Below are 14,648 nucleotides of genomic sequence, written 5' to 3'. Positions count from 1 at the left end.
TTTAACAAACAGTTCTCACACATAGATTATATTCAATCATGTGTTCGAAGGCAACTGTAATTCTGCCTTGATGATTTTGAACAATGAATGCTTTTAAGCACTCAAACACATGCTCATAGCATTTTGCATTTATTCATTTTGCACCTGGTTATGGGATATATGCTGTCATACTTCACAGAAGCTGTTCTATTAATGTACATTTGATGAAGGTTTACTGCTGCACACAGCAGTGTTTGAGGCTTTGAAATTTGGTTCCCATTATTTCTGGTAAGTCTTTGAAACAATTTTATACTATTGGGGAAGGCCTCGATCTTCAGACCTTGAGAGGAAGCATGGAGAAACCTTAGGTGATGATACAAACCTACTAGGGTGAATCAAATCTTGGATTTTTTTTTTTTTCTAGTGGACTTTTAAAACTAGCTTACAACAAGGCACTGTCAGGCAGTGTGTAGTTCTAAACATGTCCAAGAAAGGGTCTTGCATAATCTTCTGGGAAGGGGTATCCTATAGATTAGATACAGAACTGTCTTCTAGATACAGCAGTTGAAATTTTAGTTCCTTACAATCTGGAATACACCCCACCTAGAGCAGAGCTTTACTTTCTTAAATATTCGCATCTGAAAGGAAAAACTTTGATGAAAGATATTAAACAAAAATATCCAATTTTCACTAAAAGCTGAATTACAAGTTGTAATACAGCTGGCACATGTGAATAGACAACTGTTGAAGGATAAATAGCAAAACATCTTCCTATGATCAGCTACTCACTCACACTTGGCAAAAATCAGACCTAATATGGGGGGGAAATAGAGAAAGACTGATGTGCACTTACAAAAGACAGACTTGTCCATATCCAAATGCCATCTGGAGCCAGGAGTTATGAGTTATGAGGAATATGCCTAAGCCTACTCTTGGTGTAGTAAAACAAGATGGGAGATGATGTGAAATGGAGAGAAGAAAAGAAAGGAACAGTAAGTCTGCACTGATGGCACCAGGCAGAGGCAGGGTTAATACCAGCAATTTCTAGTGAGTTACAGCAACCTTAACATGGGGTTCTTTGTGTAAAGAAAGTCACAGTAATAACAAAGGTGGTGCCCACAGAAGAAATAGTAATACAGAGACAGGGGAGGAGACATATATGCATATTTATTGCTGGTCTGCATTAGTAGCCAATGGTCTCACACCTTGATTTTCAGTGAAGAAAAGAGTTTTATTATTATGAGGAACGTTTAGAATTAAGAAACAGTTTATGAGATTTGTTTTGGCACATTTTGTTACTCTGATGTGGTTTGACATTACTACTAGAAAGCAGCACCTTTAGCCAGTTGGTTTTCGATCTCAGTGTTTTGAAAGAGTTATTAAGCTCACATAATTATTTTTTTCAAGCAAGCTAAGGTAAAAAGTATTTATCTGCAGCTGAAAACAGTCACTTTTTATTTCAGTAAAACTTTTTACTGTGTGCTTACTTAACTTAAGCATTTGCAATTCTTTCACAGTTCTCTGAGAGCCTGATTGATTGTGACGTGGCTCCTGGATCAATACCTCTGTAGCATACCAAAGAGTTGCCAGAGCGAGCTGTGCAGCTGCTTTGGAGAAAGCAATCTGTCACTTCTCTCTGTCGTGCAGATATGCTAATTCAGCTGTTTTTCTGGATGCAAAGCATTTTCTCCAAGAGTGATATCTGTGCATATGCAAAGTGCTTTCTCTGACATATTTTTCCTGAATATCTGAGTACTTACTGGACGAAGTGCATTCAATACCAAAATGGGAACCACAAATAGTGTATTTTAATATAGTCTCCAGCTGATATAAAAATTTCTCCAGATTCAGGATACAAGATTACATTTTTGCTTGCACCTGTGGTGCAGAATATTTATTTCAGTTACTGCTAATCAAGGTACTAACCATTGCTTGAAGAAGCAGCCTTGCGGAGCCACTCCTTGTGGTTTCCTGCTTCGTGTAAGAGAGGGTTTTGTCTTGATACTTCATGATAATACATGCTGTTAAAAGTTTCAGTAAATAATAATTTTTTGTTCTCAGAAAAAGGAAAGAGAGAGCTGAAGTTTTCCTTATCACCTGTGGAATCCACTAGTCCTTTAGAAGCTTTACAAGGCATTTTAAGAAGGGCTAGTAAGCAGAGAAAAAGTCTGAAGTCATCTTCTTCACAGAGTAACTCACACATCATGTTCTATTTCCATTTCTCTTAAGGCTTGGTCTTTCATATCCACCTGAACTGTCTCATAATCAAACCCAAAAAGGAACAAATTTATGCAAATGTTAGAGATTTTATCTGTATTGTGCAGGGTGGAATGTACCTCCTGCTAATCCTAAAGAAAACAATGATTTATTAAAAGTCAACACCACATGCAAGTTAAAAATGTTTAGTGTGGACGACTAGCTTTTCAACAGGACTTCCCAAGAGAAGGTAAAGCTGAACAGGGCAGATGTATTGCAACAGCAGCCATGCCTATCAATTTTTAATCAGATTTTAACTACAATGCAGTGCAAGGTTGTTATGTTACAGGCATTTTTAAAGCATTTCTGTTTTGGGCCACTGTGTATACTGAAATGAAAATCTGAAAAACAAATTTAAATAAAAAGATGTATGGGCATGGCAATTTTTATTGTATCCATTTTATTTGCTGTGGTAAAGCAAAAACTTAAAAGTACTAGTCTCAAATTCTGATGTACAAAAATTTCTCTTTTGCAGTGGTTACTACATATTATATAATGTGTATTCAAGACAAAAATCTTTATTTGGCTCATTCAGAATTATTAGACAATGAAGTTATCACCCATTTTTCTTGCAGGCCACAGTTTCAGAGAAAAGTTTCTAGCTGTCTAAGGGCTAAAAAGTGTTTAAATTAGATATTAAAAATTCCTACATAGAACTGGAACATAAAATTTCTTTATGAAAGTAATACTGTTAGCATAAATCAAATTCTAAGTTTAGAGACACAGGAATAAAGACATTTTTAGAGCGCCCACACACAAAATTTAAGTTAACATATGGAAATGTGTTTGGTTACAGCAACAGTAAATTTAAATCATTCCTGTAGCAGCATCAGCAACAGCAGCAGCAGATGCTTTCAACCAGAGGGGAAGCAGATACTGTCAACTGATGTTCAAATAGTGAATGCAAGATCAAGGTAATTCTCAGGAATATGCCAACCTGTTTGAGCACCTGCATAAACATGTGTAAGGTTCAATTCAATTATAGTTTCTTTTAGAATCGGGGGCAAGGTTTTTGTGCTTAAAACTGCACTTAATAGTGATGCAAAATAACTTGAAAATTAGTTTACTTAGAAAAACCCCATTCCAGTAACTGCTTCTAAAAGGTACTATACAAAATAAACACATAAAAACACAGCAATTTATAAGGTTTTAATTTAATAAGACTTATAAGAGCACTTGCATCTTATTATATCTATATCATTAGTTTTACTGTTCAAACAGAAGACAAAGTGCTTAAAATTAGAAGATAAAGCTTGGTAATAAAGAAAGCTTGGTCCAGTATTTTTCTTTCTTTAATGACCTCTCAAAAAGTAGCCTTTCACCAGTGCAGGTCAACACTGTCAAAGGTAAATTTAGGCCCTTGGAGTTTGAACATGAGATGATTGTTTAGAGCTAACTTGTTACTGAATTCTTCCTTTTTTTTCCCTTAGTAAATACTTCATTTTGAGAACACTTTCCTTTTTGACAGTATTTATCTTTCTAGCTCTCATAAGGGAAAAAATTGAAGTATCTTCCCTGCTTTGGGTAATGATAGATTTCAAGAAGATTGCTGCTGCCAAGGACAGTTCTGGAATACAAAGCAAATAATTTAAGAATTAAGATTGGTTTCTTTGTAAGCAAACACTACAAGGGAACATGAGCATATGAAAATATGTATAAAGCAGAAACCACTTTAACTAGCTGTATCTTACATCCAATCAACCCAGTTGAAAATGCATCAGATGCCTATGTCTATGCCTGCTCTTACAGATTTTGTTTTGAAGCACTCAGGACTTGCTAACAGCACAAGAAAGTTCTGACTAAACTTAATTTCCTTGACATTATGCAGACTGAGCACAGTTTTGCCTATGGGGTGTGCAGCTCCTAATGAGGTCAGCCAAAAATCTGTAGTCTCGCTACAGATCGAGACTGGATGTTAAAGTGCCTAGTGGTAAATTGTGTCTTTTTCTGCACAGGTGAAAAAAGCAGAAAAGCACGGGAGCTCTTCCTAGCTAGCACCTATCCAGAACAGCTGAGTGCAGTCTCTACAATAAAAAGCCAAAAGAATTTCAAACTTTTGAGTATTTAAAATATACTCCTCTGAAGTGTAGGGAGTAACCACAGATCCCTCTGACAGTCCAGCTTTAAAATGTTACCGTTTCCTGTAAGTCTGGCAGTTGCTGAGAGGGAGTGGAGCAGTCATCACCCTGAATTGGACAGCAGTGTCTGTCATCTCACAGCTAAATGAAAGATGAGGGATTTGAACTCTTCCTGCTCTATGTTCTGGCCCTCATGATTCTCACAACAGTTCTGTCTGCCTGTGAAAAGAGAGACACAGGCAGATAATGAGAAAGATAAGTGTCCATTTTCTGCCTTAGGGGTCTAGGGGTTTTAGCTTCCATGATACAAAACTACATGGATGGGTTAAGATAAATTTAAGGTAAATTCAGTTCCTAATAGCTGATACTCCAGTGCTCCCAAAGCTCATTTCAAGACCTCAGCATTTCTTCCCTACAGTTCATTATAATGCCTGAGCAGTCAGCAGAAACAATTTCTCTTTCATTTATAGAAGGAGATGTTATTGACATTACTTTTATTTAATCTTCAATAGTACTTTAATTGCACTTTTCAATTGCAAAGGTAGACTGTAAGAGAGAAGGAACAAAACACTAGAAAATATTCAGGAAACCTCTAATTTGGCAAATCAATGACCAGCATGTATTTTAAGATGTGTGGTTTTAAGTATTCAGGACTGGAAATGTGGACCTGTGATTTATGGCCCTCTCAGAAGAGGTATATCTGAAATTAGGGTAAATAATGTCCTGGAAAAAAAGTGAAATGCTTTCTGACTGGACCTAAATTCAGCCAAAGCCTTGAGAGGAATGTGTCTGCTATTTTTCTTAAGGAGAATATGTCAAAAGGAACACAAGATAGAAAAGCTTTCTAAGCACAGCAAGTTTCTCATCAATTGGCAGGTCAAAATAAAATGCTTTGGGAACACATACATCCCTCACAGCCAGTGTGACCTTGCAGGCTGCTCCAAACTTAATCTCTGTCCAGCAACTTCCAGTGGCATTTGGGGTTGCAGGAAATAACGTCCCCACAGGGTCCCATAGGAAGCATCTGCCTTTTCTATGCCTTGGAATCAGGACTCTGAGTGTTCTCCACTCCCAACAACAGTTTTCCTCTCTTGCTTCTTCCCACCCAGCAACCTAGATGTTCACACATACACACTCTGACATGCACTTTCCCATGTCTAATTCACTCACCTGTGGAGGAATTATTCTATATATAAACCCAATAATAGTGATTGCTTCATCTGGAGAGAAGATTCCTAATAATGGCTCCTGATCATATGATTGGCTAGACGAATAAGGATATGCATCGGCATCACAGTATTTTTAAATTTCCTTTGATTCAGTAATTTCATAGCTCAGTAATGGTGCCACTGACTTAAAATAAGCCAACAGTTCTGTTTTATTGAATCCTCTCAAGTTTTTCCTTGCGTGTGCCAGTGAGATGGTTCTTTTCAGAAAGACTTATGAACATTGAGCAGTGATTGTGCACACACAGGGTATGAGAGAGCAAAATTCTACCTCAATTAAGTGATGATTATTGTCTCAGAAGTTTCTGAAGGCAAAAAATAGTAACAAGCATACATGGTTGATAACAAATAGTTTAATAGTTGTTTGTTGCTTTAATTTAAGGGTTCACTGAGGGGAGGGGGGATTTTAAAGCTGCTACTATGGAACAGCCCCAAATGCTTCAAAGGAGATGGTCTTCACAACTTACAAGAGTCAGTTAACTTCTTTACATATTTCTAATACATGTGTCTGTAATTTTAGGTTCTGCATGAATTACAAAGCTTTGGCTGGATCTGAGAATGTGATTTTCTGTTTTTTTTTTTTTAATTTCCATGCAGTGCTCCACAGGCAATTTTTTTTATACTCTAATAAATGTTGTGATATTAAAGCCCATGGAAAATCAACTTCTTTCAGTTCATTTATGTATAATAATTACTTTTAGGTTCAGCTGATTGTAGCAGCCTCTGACAACGAATAGATGGTGGAGACTTTCAGATTTAGAGATTTCATTCAGGGTTGTACAGAATACTGAAACCTGGAGTCTGGACTAGAAGTCTGAAGCAAAATTTAAATGAAAGTTAGATTTGTTTTTAAAATATGCTTCATTATCTCTAATGTGGGTACCCACAGTTTCTTACCTGCAATGGCAAATCGTGGTGAGAAAAAGTCATTTAATTAAAAACTTAGTTTGAAGCTAGATTAAAATAAATTAGTTTTTTTCTTTTGCTATCAGTAAAGATTCTAATTCCAATTAACTTTAGAATGAAAACCCAACACAATAGCAACTTACGAATAAATCATAAGATCTGATCCTGCATGTCTTGTTCTGGTAAAATTATCAGGAGTAGTACTGTGAGTCCTAAAAATATGGGGGAGTGGGCTTCCTTATATATGGGAGAAAAAAAAATCAAAACTTACTTCTGAGAGCAGAAGGGCATCATACCATTTTTTAGAAAAAAAAATCAGTTTATCAGTCTTCAGATTTTCAAATTTCCATAAAATGATGAGCTATTTCTGGCTTTACATCCTGAACACAAGAAAGCCACTGGTCAATGATGGACCCCTTTGCTTTCTTCTCAAACTAGATTTTTTTTGAAGTGGTAAGAGGAAGAGGAGCTTTAGAAGAGCATCTCTTTCTCATTAGGAACAACACAAAACCTTTGGAAAAGTTTCCAAAAATAGAAAATTAAAGAAAGGGAAAGAAAGAAGGCTGAAACAAAGTTAACTTCTCCTATTGAAGTGATTACAATTTTTTTAATCATTTGAGTAGTCAGTTGAAAGGGAAATGGGAGAAAGGATGAAAGAGAAGTCATGTTTGTCTAGTCTAAAGTACCCTTTTTTGTCAGAAAAAGATGAGCAAAGTAATGATAGAAAGTGTTAAGATTAGAGCTGAGAATCCTAACCAGTGAAAACTTGAGGAGAGTGAATTTTCACAAAAAAAAAAAAAAAAATTATTTCACCCAAAATTTTACTAAGATAAACATTTTAGCATCTTTTGGACATATAGGGGTAGCGTGAATTCCATGTTATTTCATGTTGTTTTTTACATGAGATCTCTCATACAATTTTCAAGGAGTCCTAAAAAATCTATCTTAAAAAAATACCTCTACTATCAATTATAGAAAAGATCAGTTTTAGAGCAGGTATTATAACCTGGGCTTAATCAGAATTATTCTTAGCATCTGCAGACAGTTCAAAAATACTCTGATCCCAAATATTTGGCATCAGGTCTAAAGCATGTTTAATCCTCTCCAGTCTCTTCACAGATGAGAGCAAAGGCTGAGAATGTTACTTTCCACAGACACAGCACGGGTCTACTCATTTTCAGAGGTTTTGGGGTACAGCTTCGCTCTCTTTTTCAGAGGCAAAAGTAGCTTCAGATCTAAAACAAGTTACCATGGACTAGTATCAGTCAAATCATAATCATGGAGGTTTAGTCAAGTCAAAACAGAACTTTTAATGTAAATGATAATTTTGAGGTAGTTGAGAATTTAATCTCAGAATGCATGATAGAACTACACATTCTGAAAATTACAGTATTCTAGTAAAACCCTACCATATTCAAAAAAACTATAAATATTTCAAATAAAACAATACAACTTTTTACTGCCTAATGAAATGGAACCAGGAGGCAACAAGAGTAGTCTAGCTTACACAAACAAGTTAATGTGATTTGTACTTTGGATCTGGTTCAGACATGGTCCATGCCTACACTAATACCAAGTCACATCATGGAAACCAGCTGTTCTACTTCTGCCACATTTGTAACACTTTAATTCTTAAGTAAATGATGATGCAGCCCTGAGGAGGTGCTTCACTGTTTAAAAGAAGTTGACATGCTTTCATATTCAATGAGTTTAAACAATTTTTGTATTCTCATCTTAAAAAGAAACCTATGCAAATAACAATCATTATTGTTACTGTCCACAGTTAATCCCTTTTTCCTGGAGACAGATGGTTTGCATAAACCAGAAATGTGGAAGTTAGTTGTCTCCTTGGTTTCCTCCCTGTCAGGGCTGTTTCCCTCACTTTATTCCCAATGCTGCCTCTAATTATTTTATAGGCAAGCAAGCCATTAATTTCCAGCAGCAATCTGTGAATTAGTAAAAAGGTTTGTATTTCTTTTGTCTCATTAAATAAAATATTTTCTTTTGTTGCACATTTTAATTGTACTAACTTCTTTTCCTGCTCTTGAAATCTTCTGAATGCATTAATATTGCTGTATTTTTTTTACTAATTTACCATTTATCGAAATAGGAACTGTTATGCCATATTTATTTTTTTCAATTAACAGCCTTTCTACTTATCAAGTCTTTCAAGAGACACTGTCCTTTTAGCTCTCTTTTCTTAGTCAAACTTGTAGAAAAATATCTAAAAAAAATTCAAATAACAATTTTTCCACAAGTTTATGCAGAATATTTATCATCACTTTTGAAAATATGATCTCTCTGAATACTCAAACTATACCCATGGGACTGAAGTTGAAAGTGAGTTACAAGCATAAAAATAAAATTTCCTTTTATTTTACAGTTGTGGTGTAGCTGGATTCTGGTGCAATGAGTTTTATGTGCACTGGGGGGGTCACACAGCATCATGGTGTAGCGGTTTGGCCAAATTTAGAAATATATGCTCTGAGAGAAGGCACAACCACCCCTCCCCCACCAGGATTGGGAAAAAAAAAAAATTTTCCTCGAAGGAAAGTGAAGAAGATAAAACTATTTATTTAACAAACACACGGGAAAGGAAAATGAGGTTAAATGGTAAAATCTTTTGCTGTGGAGGAAAAAACCTGGGAAAGCGTTAGAGTCCTCCCTTTGGTCTCCTCGGAGCCGGGGCTTGGCCCAGGGCCAGGCCCTCTGTGCCCAACGAAAAGTCCTCCCAATGTGCTCTGAGGTTGAAAGCAGTCCAGTAGCAAAGGGAGAAAAATCCGGAATTCTAGAGAAGGAAAAGCAAAGTCCAACTCTCAGTCTCTCTCCGGAGAACCAGAAACTGAAAACCACTGGCCAAAAGCTGACTGGAACACAGCAAGCTCGGGTGCTTCCTCGCTCCCCTGCCGCGCCTGGGAAGAAAAAAACCTCCTATCTTTATGTGACCTTGAACAAGCTGCAAACTGCTTTGAGAAAGTTTTGCTCAGTTTTTTCTTCTCCCTCTCAGGCTCAGTTTAGAGGCATAAAAAGGCACAAAAATTAATTTCTGGGCATAGGCAGCGATATGGGATACATATCATAACGTCACCCCAAGACACATGGTCAGCTGACTTCCTCTTGCAGATGAGGTTTCATGGAAGATAATATTTTCAGGCTGCAGCAGAACATGCATGGGGTATGGAAATAGGTCTGCAGCAATTACATTGATTCTTAACTGTTATGATAGAATTTTCCTTCCGAAGGTTTTATCATTAGACTCCTAAGACTGGAGATAGTTGATTCTCACAAAACAGCATGAGCTGATCCTCATGAGCAGTAGCAACACAGAGTGAACTCTTGGTTTCAGTGTGTCAAGACTGCACAGAATTGCTTTAAATGCAGTTGCTTCAGACATTTGCCCTGCAGAATAGCAAAATATTCCCTTATAAATGTAACTAAGAGATGAACCTCATAAGCAGGCTTGGATCTGTAACAGTGATCAGCTTTCTCCCTTGGATAGGTGAAGTGTTTGCTCCTATGTCATGTCTTAATGTCCCGACCGCACAATTCCCTTTCTTGATGTCAGGCTGGACCATCACCTCTTTAGAAAGTTAATATGAACACTTCTCTTTACTAGGCATTTTCAACCTTTCTCTGAGGCTTCCAAGATACTCCGAGGTTCTTGTTTCCCAAGTTGCAACATCAGCAGCCTTGAGTAAGTACTTAAATTCAAGTGCTGGAACAAATGGTAACCTGCCTGTTTCAGGTCTCCTTAGGTAAGCCGCTTCACTGGTTTTCCTTTGTTCTGTGACTTGTGAGACTTACATTTTCTCTGGTAAATAACATTCATGGCAAGAAATCTACTTACTCCTCTTTCAGCTCTTAATTAGAAAGGAGGAAATGCTTCCAGGGAAAATGAAGGAAAGTAAGAGCCTTCACATATATATGCTTAGTGCTCAGGGTTTCCTTTTCCTTGGGAAAAAGTCTCAAATGACTTCTCAGAGGATTTGGTTAATGTTGCTCCAAGTTCTCTTGATGATATGTCCCAATTTTAACCAAAAGATGGACATTTTCTCTCTGACTCTAACCAAATATTATCCCTTTTATATTTCATATTTAATGAGGGCTCACAGGTATGTAATGCATTTTCAAGTTACTCTTCTCCTTTTTGGGTAGCTGTGAAGTCCACATCTACTTCAGACAGTTTTCTGAAAAACCTGCCTATGATTTTCTAATTTTTTATGACAGCTGTTTCTTGCAAATACCAAATGAAGAGAGATTGCTTAATCCTTCTCCATTTGTTTTGATACACTGCCATGGCATTTTAATTTACTTGAAACTAAGTTGAAGGTAGTTTCACCAACTGCTTAGTTTCTTGTGCTGTCATCTGGTATTCACTCACAACCACTCCAGAGAAGTCTGTTGCATTTAATGTCCCTTAAAACATGCCTTCTTTGTTTAACATGAAGCTATAGCCTGACACACCACCACTGAATCAAGTCTGGTAAAAATAGGTTTCCCTAAAAATGCTTTATGCTAAAAAAGATTCATCTCCAAATTATTCTTGCTTTATCTCCGCCACCATTTCTCTCCACTAAGCTTTGCAGGAGAGACCTATGTCTCACTCAGCACAACTTTGAGCAAAACATGGTGGAACCAACACTAAGGGTATCACATTCCCTCTGCTTATGTATAAATGCAATGGAAATAAACCCCATGGAACCACTTCTAGAGAGTTCTACAGTGCTGTTGTGATATAAGAAGGTGTTTAAGCTAACCACTTAGAAGCAGCTGAAGTTTGAAGTCGGATACAGACTTAAAATAATGGACATTTTGTCTCCTTTTTGAGAATCCTTCTGATTGCTTTGTTGCTGTTGTGCACAGGTAGTCTGTTCCTACTCAGACCTTGGGCACCTAGCTCACTGTCTTCAATTGCAAAGCTGGTCTCCCTAAGTTTCCTATACAATCAACAGTGATAGACAGGGCATCTATGCCTATTCAAGTCAATGTTTGGCAAAAGGTAGTTTTTTGAACAAAGTTCTTCAGCCTAAGTTTTAAAGTATATTTTCCTATGTGGATTGCTACTTAGTAAAGTGATGGAGAAATTATGATACAAACAAAACATCCCTTTGTGTTGAAAGAGGTTTCAGCAGTCCTGTTGCACCTGATTCGGAATTGCGAAAAATGAAGAAATGTGAGAGCCACTTTGTGATGGTGTGTGAGCTGAACTGACTTTTGAGAAAAAGGAGAGCATTTTGCATTTCTTGTACTAATAATTCATGACTACAGCTTTCTCCTTCAGATGAGCCTTGACTAATGTAATGTTTTACTCTTCACATTTTTTCAGAAATGTGATTTTTTTATTGTTGTTTGGCTTTCATTTTATACCTTAATAAGTGACTTTTATGAAACTGACTATTGATTTCTTAACGACAACTCAGACATTTCATGTTAATATTTTGGAACTAGGTGTGGTTACTATGCTGAAAAAGTCTGGGGTAAAATTATCTCCCATCAAAGACAGAGGACTTTGCTGTCTCAAAAGTCATGTGATTTGCATGAAGAGTTTTCACCTAAACTCTGAGGAAAACTCAGAATTAGTTCTCACCTAAACTCTGTTCCTGGGCTCTTAGTAGAGATTTCAGTGAGGCCAGATTTCATTCCCATGTCTTCACATAGCTTAAGACCATAGTAGATGCAAAAATCAACTGCCATAAATCCTGATACAAAGTTGGCATCAAGATCCCAGGGAAAAAAACAAAGAAGTTCTAGAAAAATAGTGAAAAAATGCCTCAGACCAGAACCATGGACATCAGGTACATTGCTTATTTAGCCACGATTCCTCTGTCATGGACCATGAATGGGTTCAATGCTCTTTCAGGCTGGAACTCAGAAGTTTGACACACAAACTGCACTCATTTAAAAGAATGAGCCCATACATAATTAGGAAATATGGACTAAGTTAGACATTTGTGTATATATTTTCATCTGTTAAAGGCCAACTAGAAATATAATTGGTTTATATTATCATTGATAAATTATTTTTAAACCATATACTGAGTGGAAACTTGAGTAATTTGAACAGCTATCATATCATCTGGGAAAATTTAGATGGCTGCCTGAAAATCACATTATTCAGCTCATCAAGACAGGTGAGGGCATGACATTACTAGAAGTGACATCTTCTGCAAATGTTATAAAACATGTTTTGGCTTTAAAAGGCTATGTGGCATTTTCCACTGAAACAATACAGAAATAAGCTATTAAAACAAAACCATTCAAATTATTTTTTTTTTCTCTAGACATTTCACAAACGTACTTCCTTCTTAGTATCTTTGCTGTCTGACTCCTAGCCTTAAGAAGTAGACAGCAATTGCATTTTGCATAGCTCTGAGCATGTTATTGGTATCTAGTGTATGGTAAAAAATGTGAATGAGTGACCATAATCAGCTGTTGATAAAACACTTTTTGTCTGTCTATTTACTAAAATATTGTTTGGATACCAATATCCCACATATCTACTTTTCTCCCCTCTGGTCTATGCTGAAGAAGTAATTTGTAATGCAGCTTCATAGGAAAATAGAAAACAACATCATTTTTTCTAGGGCAAAATGTGCTTTGGAATCCTCTTAGGGTGGATGATGGCTTGGCAATGGGAAGTTATTTAAATTAGCTGCTGTTCTCACTTCCATTCATAACACCTGCAGTATTTGAAATTGGCATGCTGGCTCCTCAGTGATGTATTTTCATAAAAATTGGTCATCCCTGCAGCATTTGTAAGCATACACACTCCAAAATCCATGTATGGAATTACAAGGGCTCAATAAACAAAATGCCCACTTCCACACTGCATTAATTCTAAAAGGAAAAGGAGAAGGCCTATATATAAAAAGATAAAAGTAATGACATATTATGCCACTGAAAATAAATACACATGAGTACCCTATGTCAAATAGTGAATCCAGGGACTGCTATTCTACTTGTGCATTTTACCTGTTGATCCTTTTTCCAATATCCGTTTAAACCCAGCAGAATAAAACCCTTGGGTCCTAGACCCACCAACAAAAGCAACTCCCATTATAAAAAGACTTCTAGCAAAATTCAGCACCTTTGCAACTTGATTGATTTTTATTCTTGCTGAATTGTCCTAAATATGAGAACTGTACAAGAAGGAAGGGCATACCTGTCCCGGGTAAATGTAAGGGCAAATTATATTCTCAAGAATAAACGTATCTTTAAGACAAAAAATGTAAAGTTCAAAACCTGCTTTAAATGCGTAACTGCACCGAGATGATTTGTTTTTCCTGAAATATGATTTGTTACAGGGCCAGCCTCTTCAAGTGGGCAAGAAGTGAGGGCTGTAGTATCATTATTACTATGATCATAATCATTATTTTAGTGGAAATAAGATTAAATCTTGAGGAAAGCAGAGAGGTTTTAGACACAGGCTATCACCATCAGGTAAGAGAACTAGAAAACATCTTGGGCCAACAGAGCTGGTGTTAATTACTCTGACACAGATAGCAGTTTTCCAAATTATGATGCAGATTTTACTACAGTGTCCAGTGCATGTCTTAGCAATCATGCATAATACTGGCAACATCTCTGGACTTGCTGACTAATTTGATTTACTGAGGCGTCATTTCATTTGTTGATGGATCCCTCAGCCACAAGGGATTAGACAGATATGAAAGGAGGATGACATATGCATAGGCCTGCTTAGTCAATCACTAAAACCTGAAGCAACATGCCTCTGGTCGAAGAGCAGCCTAAACTTGAGTTTGGATTCATGATTCTGAATCCAGTGGGTATGTGAGGACCATAAGGCAGGCTAGGAAATTTCACCCACACAATTATTTTATTATATCACCTTATCAGTAATAGAGAAGATAAATTTTGTATATTTTCAGCTGGCTTAGCAGAAGCTATTGTGAAAGTTGTCATTAACTATGGTGCCTGAAAGATAAACCACATGGGAAATTGTACAATGTAAAGTTTTATTTCAGTCTGAAGCTCAGCTCCAATTAAACAATATTTTAGTGCTTGCATAAGCATTATAATGAGTATAAAATTACTGGGTTTAATATTACTGTTATATTTGAAAAAATAAAAATAATTTAAAAATAGAGAATGTATGACAGTATCTAAATTTATGTGTGCACACAAAATATGCATGAAAGTGCTTTTTTTGCAAAAATGTAGCAATCTGCTAAGAAAAAGGAAG

This window comes from Aphelocoma coerulescens, chromosome 2, assembly GCF_041296385.1.
Source record: "Aphelocoma coerulescens isolate FSJ_1873_10779 chromosome 2, UR_Acoe_1.0, whole genome shotgun sequence".
Taxonomy (NCBI): Eukaryota; Metazoa; Chordata; class Aves; order Passeriformes; family Corvidae; genus Aphelocoma; species Aphelocoma coerulescens.
Note: the sequence above shows the minus strand (reverse complement) of the source record.